The 15,310-nt window shown below is 40.7% G+C and overlaps 1 long non-coding RNA gene across 1 annotated transcript; it reads left to right on the forward strand.

Moving 5' to 3' along the window:
- The first annotated feature begins 4,915 nt into the window (after positions 1-4,915).
- LOC134138661 (uncharacterized) lies at positions 4,916-8,915 on the forward strand. The gene is made up of 2 exons (XR_009957954.1): positions 4,916-5,228; positions 8,471-8,915. It is a non-coding gene; the product is annotated as an uncharacterized LOC134138661 (long non-coding RNA).
- Positions 8,916-15,310: the final 6,395 nt, after the last annotated feature.

A 15,310-nucleotide genomic window follows, 5' to 3' on the forward strand; every position in this document is an offset into this window, starting at 1 on the left:
CTGTTACTTGACAGTAAATCAGTTCTGAGTCAAGAGTTATTTATTTATATATTTAATGGGCTGATCTATCAAGAAGAAATTGGGCAAAATGTCTTACTTCTCTGTTTTCAGGTTTCAGAGAACATAGGAATTTTAAATCTACTTATCACATAAAAATGGGCTACGTATTTTGGGTGCTAAATATTTACTGAGGTTTTTTTATATATCTACATGAGAAACTGATAGAGACTGAAGACAATGAGAATAGCAAAATCCGAACTTTGTGAAGTATGAGAAATAAAAGAAAAAAATGATATCCTAGTAAATCAACACACAGCTATTTAGTGCAGGTGGTTCTGTAGTTGCTATATACTTGGGGAAACCCATAGGCTTCCTTAATTTGCACCCGGAGGTCAATTAAACTCTCTCTATAAATAACCTGAAATTTTTATATCTCAGAATGTAAAAACTATAGTAGATTCTATGTAGACATATATATGTATATATATAATGTATATTATAATTATAAAGAAAACATCTATGTTTCCTAATATGGACATTATTGTCTTAACCTCAAAATGTTACATCATAGCAAAGAAAGAGATTTAACTAAGACAGTCTGAACTAACCATATTTAATACTAAGAAAACAACTAATGTTCCATTCATCCACCTGGTAGATGAAGAATTTGTTTCTAATATTACAGAAGCTCTGTATGCAGCTTTCTGTCACAATTATAAGCATAGTTATTCATAAATTGATGTAGAAAAAGGTATTATCAGCACCAGCACCATCTGGTTTGAATTTGATTATTTTAGCTGATCTGCTGAAGTGTTTTCAGATTGGTCATTGTTTTGGTTTGCACTGCCGGATGCCATCCATAGGTCCAGTGTGGGCAGATGGGGCTGTAATATAAAACAGAGCTGTTTCAATTAAAACATTCACCTCCCCCCCAACCTTATATGAGGTGATGCTTTATGGAGTGTGCTGGTTTTGATTTCATTGTTTACAAATAGTACAAACATTACAAGAGAACCACAAAAGACATTAGCTATGTAATGCAAACAGGAGAACCATATGACACTCATTAATTAACTTCCTCTAGGGGAGAGGAGGAAGAACCATGATTTTTTCTCTTGTGCTGTGCAGTTTATGAGGAATGCATACACCACATTTTCAAGTATTTAAGGAGGACATACTCTCTGTCTGCTCAAATAGTTTGGAGGTAAAGATGACGGTGGACAAGCCAGAGAAGACGAACAGTAGGAGGACAAAGAGCAGCAGCTGGTAGTATCCTTATGTACAAAGATAGGAGGAAGATCCCTGTGTAAAGTACTTTATAATCTGCACTCATAGTTAGAAATTAGACTGTTATCTAAAGTATTGAAAATACTTATATTTTGGTAACTTTTATTCTGATCACATAATTTCAACAGCATATGAGTCAAACAGACATTTAACAGGAGTAGGAAACAATTAAATAGATGAACATCAACAAATATGAGACATGAATGGGGAATTATACAAGCATAGATTCATTTCTCCTACCTTGAGGATTTACCTTAGTTGAAATGTCAAAGACAGGAGTTTAGGCTCAGTTAAGAAATAAGCCAGTTTTAGTAATCCAGATATAATGTGTTCATGTCAAGTAACTTTGGCTTCTACATCTGAGGTAGGTGTCTACTATCTCTCTTACTAGTCAAGGGAGAGTAAAAGGCATTTTTTAACATCTAATTCATCTGCTCCATTAGCGAATGAAAGTACTTGCTTTTCTCCACAGATAATGCAGAAAATTCAGACTAGATCAAATGTGAGGTTATGTAACGTAGATGCTTACCCTGATCATGGGAACTCCAGCCTGTGTCTCTTAATTGCAGAGTGGGATTCTGATTTTAGGAATGGGATGAAATGCTCTTCTAAAATGCCTGTCTCCCTCTATTGACTGCAGAGATAACCCAGATACCTAAATTAAACTACATTCCTATCCTGGTACAGAGAAGTAACTAAACAGGAGGACAGGTGGATGAATCAAGGACACAGTAGGAAAAGGTTCTTCTTTGGAGACTATTACAGAATCACAGAATCAGTAAAGTTGGAAGAAACCTCTGGAGATCAACTAGTCCAACCTCGTAAAGATTTCCTGGTGCTGGTTCCACTGGGGCTTGAACCCAGGACCTTCAGAGTGTAAAGCAGATGTGATAACCACTACACTATCCTGTTACAAAATAGCTTTTTAAAGGAAAAAGATAAGACTTGATCCAATGATTTGGAGAAAGAAGGCATTTACTCCAAATATAGTGACTTTACAGTCAGTGGTAAACAGCATTTGAGAGCCATCTTAGAGTCTCCCTACAGGTACATTTTTAAAGTAGGAGGATTTCCCTTATATCAAAGCAGAGATTTTCAATTTCACACATTTTTAGATATAGTTCACAGACAGTATTTTCCCAGAACAAATGCTTAGATTTGGACTTTGTATTCAAATCCAGTCTTGAAGTGGTGTCAAGCTAAATGCAATAGCAAAAAGGGCAATGTAGCGCTTACTTATACAAAAGAATACTGCTAAAGAGTACAAACAGCAACAGACTAAACATATATTGGTCATATGTATGGAGGTCCCTTCCAACCTTACCAATCCTTTGATCCTATGATCATGTCTATATTACAGTGGAATGCCAAGATCCCAATGGTGCACACATGATGGTGCCATACAGGGAGCCTAACTTGCCTCTGGATTTGATTTAACTGTATTTGGCGAGTTAATAAGCCATGTGCTTCTCAGTAGGGCTTACTGCTTCAGGGTCATCCTTGTGCTGGTGCGCCTGTACTATGTTCAGGCTTAATTGCTATTAGCTTGGGGGTGTCTGCATAGTGTAGGTACACCCATTCTCTTACCATTTTTCATTGCTACATTAAATATATATTGTCCTCTGACCATTTTTATTCCTCCATCTGGCATGCATCTTCAAGATTGCTGACTAGTTTTTATTCAATTTCAAGACACATTTTCTCATCTGAAATCCTGAACATATTCCAAATGCACTCAGGCATTGCTCCAAAGAAGAAGAGAGATAATCTAAGAGAGTGAAGGGTCCCAGACAGAAGAATTCTGTTCACAACTTAGAGCTGCAAGTTGCATACCTGCAGAATTTAACTTTAGTCACCTTTTGGTCAGGAGTATAATAACCAACCAACAGCACTTGCAAATTAATACAAATAATTCCAGTATTCTTATAAAATCGTATCAAAACAGGAAAAGGACTAAGCTAAAGGTAACAGAGTAATGAAGACTAGGCTTAATATGGAAGACTAGGAATAGGAATAACTAGGGAACAATGAAACAGTTGTTGGATGGCAGGGGTAGTGAACATAAAAGCAGATATTAAAATTTATTTCATGATTGTAATCCAGCACTTTCCGGTTATTTCCAACGTCTGCATTACACAGGCTAACCAGAAGTAGAAAATTCCTTCCTCGGAAGGAGTATGTTGATTTGCTACTTAGACAAGTTGTAGTCATCTTGCTACTACATAGCTTGCATAAAGTCCTTTCTTAGCTCAGGTACACATCTCTGAAACTAAGTTAAGCCATAGAGGGCAAGGACTTGTCCAAAGATAGTTTTTCCCCTTCTCTATGAGGGAAATCCTGCAGAAAGTTCTTTTAGATTTATAACTGAAGAGAAAACAAGAGGACCTTTGGTTCTGCTGTAGGGACAATCAGTTATCACAATCAGCAAAAGTTAAAAGAAAGCAATTTCAAATGCATATGAGCATTTATTTGAGCATTTATATAGGTTAAGAAGTCTCTCTGACTTTAACTGAAATAAGCCCCTAAAGAGAACCTGAAAGCATAAGTCATTTTAACAGAATTTCAAGCTTTATATCATAGTATTATCCCAATAGAATGGATTTTTTATATGTATATATAAGCTATGTCTTGAATTTGATTTCTAAGAAATTCTGTTACTGTATCTTATGTTTTACATTGTTATGTGATATATATTACAGTCTATGAGAAGTGGTGAGCATACTTCTGCTGAAGGACATGCTGATGATTTATAGAGCTGAAAGTCCATACACCTTAAATTAGGTTTTAGAACTGCAGTGTAATTTTTATCATGTAACAAGGAAATTCATTTACAAAGACTACCCTGCAGCTTTGGAAGTCACTACAAAGATTAAGTTCGATTTGACAGAAGGTGGGAGATTTAATTTTGAATTTTTTTGGGGAAAAAAATCAGATTATCCACCACTTTAAGAAACATTGAACACACTACTTGAAATGCTGCCTCTGATTTCCATAGATTTCATAAAGTATTAAATATGTATATATCAAAGTTTCTTTATCATACTAATTATTCCAATGATAAAACTGTAGTGATGTTCTTCTAGATGATCTGTTTTATATCAGTGAAATACAAACAATATAAAAGCAAGCAAGAAGAATCTGTCATAATCAAGGATGCTGGAGGGGCCAGATTACAGTTTACGGATGGAAGAGCCAGGGCAATCTCTGCAGGTCCAGCAAAAAGGACACAAAAGGGGCAAAGGAACACCTCTCACTGTTGCCTCAGGGCTTTTGAACTGAGCTCACTAAGGGTTTGGAGGGACAGTCCTGAAGAGGCACCCCTTCAGGTGTAGGAAGATAGCAAAGAATCTTAAAGATTTATTTTCACTGGAATCCAAAACAGCTTCTGAGACAGGATGCATTTTAAGACGAAGAAACCTACCTACTATAGATACAATCTAAGCTCCCATTATAACTATTAGAAAGCTGGTGAATGCAGTCAATGGACAGCAAATTCAGCAGTGAATAGGTGTCTGCCTTAGGATGACCTCTATTCTTCCTTGCCTCTTTTGAACTAGGGACTTAATTCAGCTTCCCTATGCTATATGAGATGCCCTAGGATATCTAGTCTTCCACATTTAACACCTGTGGTAGGCGACACGGGGCGCTGCGGAAGATCACGGGATGTGACGTCCCGACGAGGCAGGGCTAAGACAGGAAAAGACAGTGCGAGCGCGTATATAAAGAATTGTAACGACGCAATAAACGCCATTTGCCGCATCCTCCCTAGGGAGTCAGTGTGGTGTGGCCCAGGGGCGGGCGGGGTTGCGGGCTCCTGACCTCACCCTAACTCTGGGTATTGTTGCGACGGCAACAAAGTGGTGACCCCGACGTGATTGGGTGAGGGTGGTCGCCGGGGCGACGGGGGTGGCGCCAGACAGACGATGGAAGCGGTGATTAAGGTAATTCACACGTGCGCGAAGGAATGGGGAACTTCTGTGAAGTCGAGCGCAATTTCGGCGTGTGTTGAACGCCTAATCCCGGAGGGTGCCGTGCAGCGCCCTGTGGACATTCTTATCTCATCAAATTGGCCTCGGTGCTCCGAGGTGTTAGCGGAGCGGACTATGTCCGGCCACTCGGGAAAAGACCTTAAGGCTTGGGGTGTCGTGCTTACCCTGCTTCGCTGAGCGCGGGAGGAGCAGGAGACTTGGCAGGCAGCACGGGGCTTGCTGTATGACTCGCAGCCGCGGGGCACCCAAACGGGGGACCCCTCGAACTCGCCGGGGGTATCCAAATTGGTGACGCAAGCGGCTGACAACGCCGATGAGGACCATTTGTCCCCATTGGAGCCGCAAGTTCTGCCGGTGCAGCCCATGTCGGCTGCAGCGCCGCAAACACGTAATCCTACACCTCCTGGTTATCCTTGGGAGGAGTTGCGAGCCGCCCATTACACTCCGGGCGAGGGAGGATTGCCTCCTGTCCGGGAAGAGCCTGAGAGTGAGGCAGACGCCTTGCGTCCATCGGCCCCCATCGACAGGCGTCCGGTGGTGCCTGCCGACGACTGGTTACCGGGATGCTTGATTAAATCTAATTGGGGAGCCGAGGGAGCACCAGGGGGAGAGAGGAGCAGGACAGAAGCTGATGCAGACATGCAGAAATTAACGGAGCAGTTGCGGCGTATGCGCGGTCCATCAGCGGCTGCGCACTCGTCTGAGCGACAAGATGTGGGCACAACGAGGGCGGGGGGTGAAGGAGAATGGAAAGAACAACAGGACGTGGGGAGAGGTGGTAGTCAAGACAACCCAGGCAGTCAAGGCCACTCAGAACTTAGCTCGGATTTGCGCAAGGTGCTCGAGGTGCTGCAACGATTGGAGGAAGAAGTTGGGAGGCAGAAACGTATAGTGCAGCAAGGGGGTGGGAAGCGAAGCAGTGACACAATCCAGCTGCCTAATTGGGACCTTGTTGCTAAAGATGTGTTGCTATCTGATTTGGCCGTCCGCCCGGGAGCAGCGGTACAGGTGTTTCCTGTGACTATAACCGCAGCGGGAACGGAGTGGCGGCCTTGAGATGCTAAAGTGATTACACAATTGATTAAAACAAAGGCAGAACACGGCCTGAATCACCCGCTCACGCAGGCAATGCTTGATAACCTGTTGGGTGCAGGCCCGGCCACCCCGGCGGACTGTCGCCAATTAGCGCAGATGATTTTAACACCGACTGAGAATGTCCTGTGGAAAGAGCAGTGGGCGAGTAGGCTACATCAAACATTGATACAGGCGACGCAAGATCCGCAGAGCCCCCTCAGGCACTCCACTTTGGGGCGCCTGAAAGGGTCTGATGCAGGGCTAACCGCCCAACAGCAAGCGGCCGGTCTACGGACTGCAGAATTGAACGCCACAGCGCGGGCAGCCTGTGAAGCGTTCAATGATCTGCAGCGTTATGTGAAACCCCCCGAACCATGGACACAGGTGAAGCAAGGATTAACGGAAAATTTTGCCGATTTTTGCAACCGTTTGCAGGCCTCCCTAGAATCGGCAGCAACCTTGCCGGGGGAGGCCAAGAACGCAGTTATGCTGGAGTGTATTCGTCAGCAGGGCAATGAGCAGACTAAGAGCGCACTGCTCACGGCGCCAAAAGGAGCGTCGATAGGGGCAACCATAAAGCATGTCTTGGAGCATGCCCAGAATGTGCATAGTGCATTTGTGCCCCACTCTAGTGTGCTAGCGGCCATGATAACAAAGATGCGGACGGCCGCTCTGCGTATGTTTGGTACCGAACCCTCCACTCTCTGGCTCCCGTATAAAACCCAGTGCTGGGAGGAGCAATTATGCAACCAGGAAAAAATAGTGCTAGCTTTAGAAGGATACCCTGGGAAGATACGATGTGGGCCAATGCTCCAAGGTTGGACTCACTTGCGCATTATTCACCCATCCGCGTCAGTCCGAGTACTGACGCGACCTCAACCAGGCCTGACAGTCTTTACAGACGCCTCGTCACAAACGGGCCGAGCGGTAGTAGTATGGCAAGACAAGGGTGAATGGCAGTCTGTTTCTGCCCAGGATACCGCTCAATCAGTACAATTTTTGGAGGCTAAAGCCGTGTGCCTGGCTCTCGACTTACCGTATGAGGGCCATGTAAACATTGTCACAGATTCTATGTTTGTCTTTAAGCTCCTGGCCTCCATGGCCACGCCCGGCTGGGCGGGCACGGATATTGCCTGTATGCTTGAGAGCCATCTACAGGATCGCGGAAGTACTGTGTCCATATTACATGTAAAGAGCCATTCCAATGTCCCTGGATACTACCAAAGGGGTAACGCAGTGGCAGACCAAGCCGCGACGCGGGTGTACACCCTTCAGGACGCGCGCGCACTCCATGACCACTTTCACATAGGTGCACGTGGACTAGCCAAATCGTGCAACATTTCCATCTCAGACGCAAGAGCAGTGGTAGCCACCTGCCCATACTGTCAACATAGCCCTTTGTGGGGGGCGGGAGTTAACCCTCGAGGTCTACAGCCTAACCAGATCTGGCAAACTGACTTTACCTGGTATGCGCCCTTCCAACCGCAAGCGTGGCTTGCCGTCACCATTGATACGGCCAGCACGTACCTTGTAGCTACCTGTCACCGTAAAGCAACCGCCAAAGCCGCACAATCTCATTGGGAAACAACAATCGCTGTCTTGGGACTTCCTGAGGTCATCAAAACAGACAATGGAGCCGCATTTGTTGCTCATAGTTCCCGGGAGTGGGCCAACAAATGGGGCATCCAATTAAAACAGGGAATTCCATATAACAGCCAAGGTCAGGCCATAGTCGAACGTGCCCATCAAGTTCTGAAGCAACGCTTACGGGCGCTTGGGGAGGGGGACGGATTGGGCATAGGTGGGAAGCGTGTCCCCTTACCCCTCCAGGCCAACCTTTTAGCTCGCGCACTATTTGGCCTGAATCATTTTGTGCGCGGGGAAAATCGAAATGCTCCGGTCGACAAACATTGGGCCAAAGCAGCGGTGGAAGACGGCCCTCCAGTCAGGGTTCGAGATCCTGAGTCAGGGGTCTGGGAGGATGGTTGGACCTTTATAACAGGAGGAAGAGGATACGCGGCGATCCGCAAGGGAGAGGCAATACGCTGGGTACCAGCGCGGTGGATACGTCCTGATGTCCATCAATAATACTCACCTTAGTTCTCAAGTGTCTTTTGCAGGTTCCGTAAGGAGGAAATACGTTCTTGTGACCGGCTGATATCATGAGAGCAGCGTCGCGGGAAAGAGAATGATGCCGAGTTCACAAGGATTGGGAGTTGCTATGCACGCTTAGCTTTGCTTTAGGGCTTTCACACTGGCTTGAGAATTACAAGGCTGCAGCCCACTTACAGCACTGGCATCCCTGGCTTTGCCGCATGTGTACGCAGCTTGCGGCGTACAATTAATGAGTTACGGCGTCCTCACTCTGGGTATCAACGTCTCCTGATGATTCAAGAAACAACAACTGTATTGTAGCATGGAGAGGGGGACTTGTGGTAGGCGACACGGGGCGCTGCGGAAGATCACGGGATGTGACGTCCCGACGAGGCAGGGCTAAGACAGGAAAAGACAGTGCGAGCGCGTATATAAAGAATTGTAACGACGCAATAAACGCCATTTGCCGCATCCTCCCTAGGGAGTCAGTGTGGTGTGGCCCAGGGGCGGGCGGGGTTGCGGGCTCCTGACCTCACCCTAACTCTGGGTATTGTTGCGACGGCAACAAACACCTGCCCTTCATGTACAACTATCAGTTTCTACAGCTGTTTTAAAGTAGAAAAAATCCAAAAATATCTTCGTCTCATGTAAAAATTAATGTATGAATAAGGGCAGAAAGAAATTTTGAATCTCTTTTATGGCCTGGGCTTCATTGAAGAAGAAGACTAAAACAGAGAGAAGAATATTTACTTTGAAACATTCTAAAAAGAATAGATTGCCTTGAATAGATGCTTAGGACTGCAAAAAGAAGGTGACAAAATATTGGCTGATCAAGTATCTTCTATTCTTTCCTCCACTTTAGCAAGGAAACAGTCTGTAGAACCAGGAAATAACTATAAAATTGCAGGTGATTCAAACACATATTCGAAGTGCAGGATTACAAGAAAAGCCTGAAAGAGTAATACAACAAATTTCTATGCAGCACACATTTTTCAATAAATTGTTTTGGCCATGTTTGCAATGCTTGTTTATTTGCACCCTGCAAACATTTGGGGAATGGAGTTGCACTAGCTCAGTTGTTTGCAGAAAGCAAATTCAAAAGTTCCATTAGTATTCGGAAGAAACAAACGATACATTCAAACATGTAATTGTAAACTACTAGTCTCTTTTCTTAGAGCCCTTAATTATAAACCCATCGTATACCCTATGTTTTATTTGTCACTGAGTCATCTGTGCCAGGAAATGCCAGCCTGCATTGCCCATCAAGCCGATTTTCCTTCAAATATCTGTGTGCTTTCTTCCATGATACAGTTAATATGTTGGAGCAACTCCTTCTAAGACTTTGCTGTGCCACTACATTAATCACCTTCAGATATCTGGCTAAAAGTTTCTCTCCTGTAAGGTGTTTAAGGGTAAATAGCTGGTATGCTGTGACTATACTTGTGTGAATCAAATACATTTCTCATGATTACCTCATATTTTCCCTATTCCTTCTGCTCTTAGGCTCACACTATAAACTCTTGATGGAAGGGAACTTTCTGAGTTAATTTGAAGCTAATTAACATTTATAAAGAATCAATGTCACAGAATGGCATCACTGTCCAACAATAGACAGTTAATTTAGTTTTGAAGTCTTGAATAGAGAAACCGTCAACTGTTTAGCTCCATGGCAGGCAAATGCTATTACATTTTGTAAACATTTATTAAAGGAGCAGAAATGCAGAGGGAACAGTAAGAACATTACTGAAATTATTAAACAAGATTTTCAAGATTCTGTTTCTTTAGCTACAGCATTCGTAAAGGAAAGCTCACCCTACTCTGATGATGTGATAAAATGATATTAGCTGTGTGTTTGGGCAAAAAAGAATAAGTTATTTGTTGGGCAGGAGGTGCTGTCATTCAACTTGCAGATTTTATTCAAGATAAAATTGGGCAAAATTCATACCAAAAAGAAACTGGAAGATATACTGGATCATGATCTAAAAGCAGACCAGTAAAGAAATTCTGTTATCAAGAGCAGACAGATATGTAAATAGAAATATAATCTGCTAAATACGCAATGTAACCTTAGAATTCCAGTCTGTACTGGAAAAAAGCTCATCTTTATGATCCAATTTGCTCATCAAACTACAAGAGATCTGAAAAACAAAGCGGACAGTGTGAAACTAAAGGAGAACAACAAGAAATTTCAACACTGAAAAATTATGAAGACAAGCTGAAAAAAATAAGTTAGTAAGCTAAAGGAAAAATTCTTTCTGTAAAAGGGAGAGTAAAATCTGTATCGTCCTCTGTAGAATGGAAAAGACTTAAAGCGAAGCAAAGAAGATTCAGGCAGTTCCACAAATGGAAGTTCCTAGTATAGCAAAGGAATGGATTGCCCAGAAGTTAGTGAGGTCTCTGTTGTGAAGTCTTTCATCCTCCAAGGAGGAAATAGATGAGTAAATGACTTTGGAGGAAACAAGGGAAATATATTTTCTGTTGTGATCCACACTTTTAGGTAAAGGGATATCATTGATTCTAGCCAGTCTTTAAACCCTCTCAGAAGCTCCTTTCATGCCCCCTGGAGATCTGCAAAGTATAATTAATCAAAAAGTTAAATTAATGTCAGTCCTTCCTGAATGACAACCCTTGTATTTTATATAGTTATTTACATAACATAGTATAGCCACTGAGAATTGGAAACATAGATCAAATCACAGAAGGCCAGGCTGCTGGTTTATGGAGCAGAAAAGACATAAACCTAAGTTAGGGTTCAAATCACAGGGGAATATTTTTTTCTCCCTTTTTAATAGAACTAGAAATTCCACTATCCTGTGGTTTTGAAAGTTACTACAAAGAAACTATCTTGTTCAACAGAAGACTGGGAGGGGATTTAATCTGAATTTGAGAGAAAAGTCAGATTACTAAACATATTGAAAAAAGCAGAGTTGAACACACAGGGACAAAGTATATGAGACTCTACAGTAACGTTAAAGTTTTCATGGGTCTTCTGACAAGACATCCAGAATTTTTTCTTTTTATTTTCAATTTCTGCTTTATTTGAGATGTGCCATGGCACTGTTTTCAGAAAGACAGTTTTCAAATACCCACTAATTCCTGTTAATAGTATGTCTAGAATATAGCTATAGTAGCTTTTGATGCAAACATTTTGAATATTGACCACAGAATCACATTATGGAAGGTAGTGGGAATCTGCTGGCCATCAAAACTATATAACTCAGTTGTAGGATTGAATTATCTATTGTGAACCAACTTTTAGTGTAATGTATGAGCAAATCTTGGCATGACATAAAAATAATAAGAGCTTCTGCATTAGCTATTTATGTGTTCAGTATAAGGAAGGTACTAGTGTAAGAGAGTACTGCTAAGCATAAAGTGACCAAATCTTTAATTTACTAGCAAAGTCTATGGGTGATGCTATGTCACTGTTCTGAGTTAAAAGCAGTCCTTAACTACACCTACTTTTGCTGGAAATACCTGTTATACTGTTGACTTTGTTCAGACAGCATGGTGTCTATAATTACTCTGTATATATATTTATGAACATCTATCTATCTGTTATCCTTATCCTGTCTCCACATGATTTTTGAATCCATTAGCTAATTTCATCCACATTTAAAAGATAGTATACATTTCAAAGACACTTTGGTCTTATAAATGGTTTTCTGGGTACAGGAGAGAGAAATCAGTTGCGTGGCCACAGAGGTGTTGTCTACCCTATTTGGTAGACAACATACAGTCCATATCTGAGCAAGATATCATAAAAATCCTCAATAAAGGGCAGCCCTCAGCTGCAACTTGCCTTTTATTAGGCAGCAAAGAATCCAAATTCAGGTACATCTTTGTAGGAATCCAGGCTTTGTTCATTCCTCAGCTTACAGATATCATAGGTATCTAGTTTTGGAGATGCTCATTTACTCCTTTCTTTTCATCTTATGATTCATAACCCTTTTTGCCATCCTTTCCCTTAACCCATCAGCTTATGATGTACTGGTTAGGTCCAGTGAAGGGATCATAGTACTCGTACTGCAGATTGTCACATTACCCTTCTGCTTCCAACTCCATCCTCACTGGATAAAAGATTAGGAAGTCCATAAAGGATAGGTAATTCATATTAAGCATCTGGATTATCCCTAGTGTTAATATATGAGATTTCTTTCTTAGAGTTTGTTTGAATGCAGAGAGTGAATGACATCTTGAAAAGAGGAAAAATCATAAGTAGAAGAGCTATTCTACGTCTTATCGTAGTGCTAGAGAGCTCTCATTATGAACAAGGGGCACCCTAGACTTACCTAGCTTTAGAAAAAAGGCATTCACTGGCCTAAAAGGCTAATCTTACAATTAGGCAGTGGTAATCAAGTAGATGTCAAACATTGGAGTAGATAAATATATGTCTCGATTCATATCACAATTAGAATTAAAAAGCCAATTGGAAAGGATGTTTGAGTTACCTGGTTTTTAAGTGTCACCAATGTCATAATAATAAACCAGCACATTAAAAATTAGATTTATAATGTGCAACATATGTTATACCTTTTCTCTCTGAAATATAGGCTTAAATCCCTTTGTTTTGACTGAATAATGCTTATTTGCCATGCTTACAAAGAACAATTAAAAAATAAAAGCAAATGCTAAACAGTTCTTCATTCACAAAACACTACTTATCTCCTCAAAGATCTTGACCAACTTATCCTCCAAGCCCTTGGGCAAAAGGGCTGAATTTGGCATTATACTGTTGCAGTTCTCGTGTTGGATGAAGCCCTTTGGAGCTGTTGTAATATCCACACTAATAATGATTGTATCTAATCCTTAACTGTCAACACTGGTCAAAGCGACTGCTAAATACCTCAAGCTGTCAGCTGAAATCTCTATTTTGGTTACTTACTTGGAAAGTGTATAAAACAATCAGTTTAGTGATTGAGTTCAAATAGCAAAGATCACAAGGTTAAATAAAAGAGAAAATCTGAGTTGCATGTCATAATTTCAATTTACAAATGATAAGCTCTTAATTTTCTCTCCTGTGGTTTTTCTTTGAATATTTCCAGTTTATTAAACTTGGTGCGTTTTTATTCTGTGGAAAGTTAACCTTTCTCCTGCTTTCTCTGATTTTTATTCAGCATGCCATACCATACTGCAGGGTGTCTGATACCTCTTCCCATATGCACATATGAACTGTAGGCAGCAGAACATCAACTTCAGGTAATTGAAATAAGAAGACCTTATATCTTCATTTTTTTGGTTTGAATTAGCCAATGAAGTATGCCATGTGCAGGGTGTAAGTAATGGCAGAATTAGGAGCATTAATCTCTAATTACACTGTGTGAAGTTGTATATGAATAAAACATAACAGAATGTTGACATAATTTGTTGCAGACATTAATTGCTCTCTCAACTGGATGTTCAATGCTGCAATTTTGGAGGGGTTAATTAATTGAAACAAGCTAGATCACCTTGCTCAGATTCTACTGAATTTAGATTACTGACTGTGAGATTTGATCTTACCCAGCACTGTTACTGCAAGTCTTGTGCTTGAATTGAGAAATACTCCCCAGTCAAAACAATTAATTTCTCACAACCTGCAAAGTGTAAACCATTTACAAACAGGATGTAATAGTCAAGGTTGGATGCAAACTTTTGCAAGGGGATCCAGAAATAGCAACAATAAGAACTGTAAAGTTGAAAAATACTTGCTGTTTTTGGCATGTATTTACTGCCATATTTCAAGATCTTCTGTTATCTCAAAATGCAAGGGTGCCTTGCAAGGGCATAGAATGCTTCTGTTCAATCCATTTTTAAAAAGATAGCAAATTCCTAATCCTGAAGTTGTATATAAATTCAGTATATTCCCCTTTTCTGCAGCTCTGAGAAAATCCAGCAGGGACCTCTACTTCTATACTGCATTTTGCAGAGGCTCCCTATTTCTTTCCCTTCACCTTTCAGCTTTTCATTTTCCATCACAGAGATCTCTTCCTTGGACAGAATACTTCAGCATAATTTGCTAATATTCTGGAAGCACTTCACTGATAAAGGCTAAAGAGCCATAGTTTCAGCCTGGAAAATGGAAAGATTAATAAAAAAACCCACCATAGCTCTATATTAATATTTTCAAAATCTGAGTTCTTAAAGTTAAATTCTTAAAACTATATTTAAAAATAAACACTTTTTTTTCCTGAGACGTAAGCAGCTATAAATCTTTACAAAAGTTAAGCTAAAAATTATAGGATTTTTTTTTTAACTTAGTCTCCTAAGTTTCCTCATATTTAGAGGCTGTATAGACTTAAATGTGAAGACAATTCTTTCCTTTTGATTATCATTTCCCTCTATCAGTTCTCTTTCAATCTTTAAAATAGTGGTCCTTTAAGTAGAGATATTAATTTCAGCTCTATAAAAATATTTTAAAAAATACAGATTAGGCCAATTTTCATGTATTTTTTTGTGCATTTATAAGTAAAATAAACGTTAATCTAAATCAGGACTTTCAAATAGTTGGTCAGTTCAACTGAAATACACTCAGGATTTATTAATTTTTCAGTACACTCAATGCTGCTTGAAGTTTTGAAGATAAATTGTCATAATTATTCATAATTAACACTTTTTTAGTTATTGTCAAGCATAGGATAAAGTATTACCTTTAAGAACTGAACCTTGAGGAAAACATGCTGATATAGTTATCTAGAACTTTATTCCTTAATCTTTGACTTAAGATATTGCCTGGCTGTAATCAAGATGTTAGAATCTCTCTCATTTTGTCTATAAATCTCTCAGTCATACGTTCTGAGGCAAATTATGTTGAGTAAATACAGGATGGTAGGTTAGTAGTGGTAAAAATGCATTATTTGCCCTGAAATGTTTCATCTGGTTAAACG

This window comes from Rhea pennata, chromosome 3, assembly GCF_028389875.1.
Source record: "Rhea pennata isolate bPtePen1 chromosome 3, bPtePen1.pri, whole genome shotgun sequence".
Classification (NCBI taxonomy): Eukaryota; Metazoa; Chordata; class Aves; order Rheiformes; family Rheidae; genus Rhea; species Rhea pennata.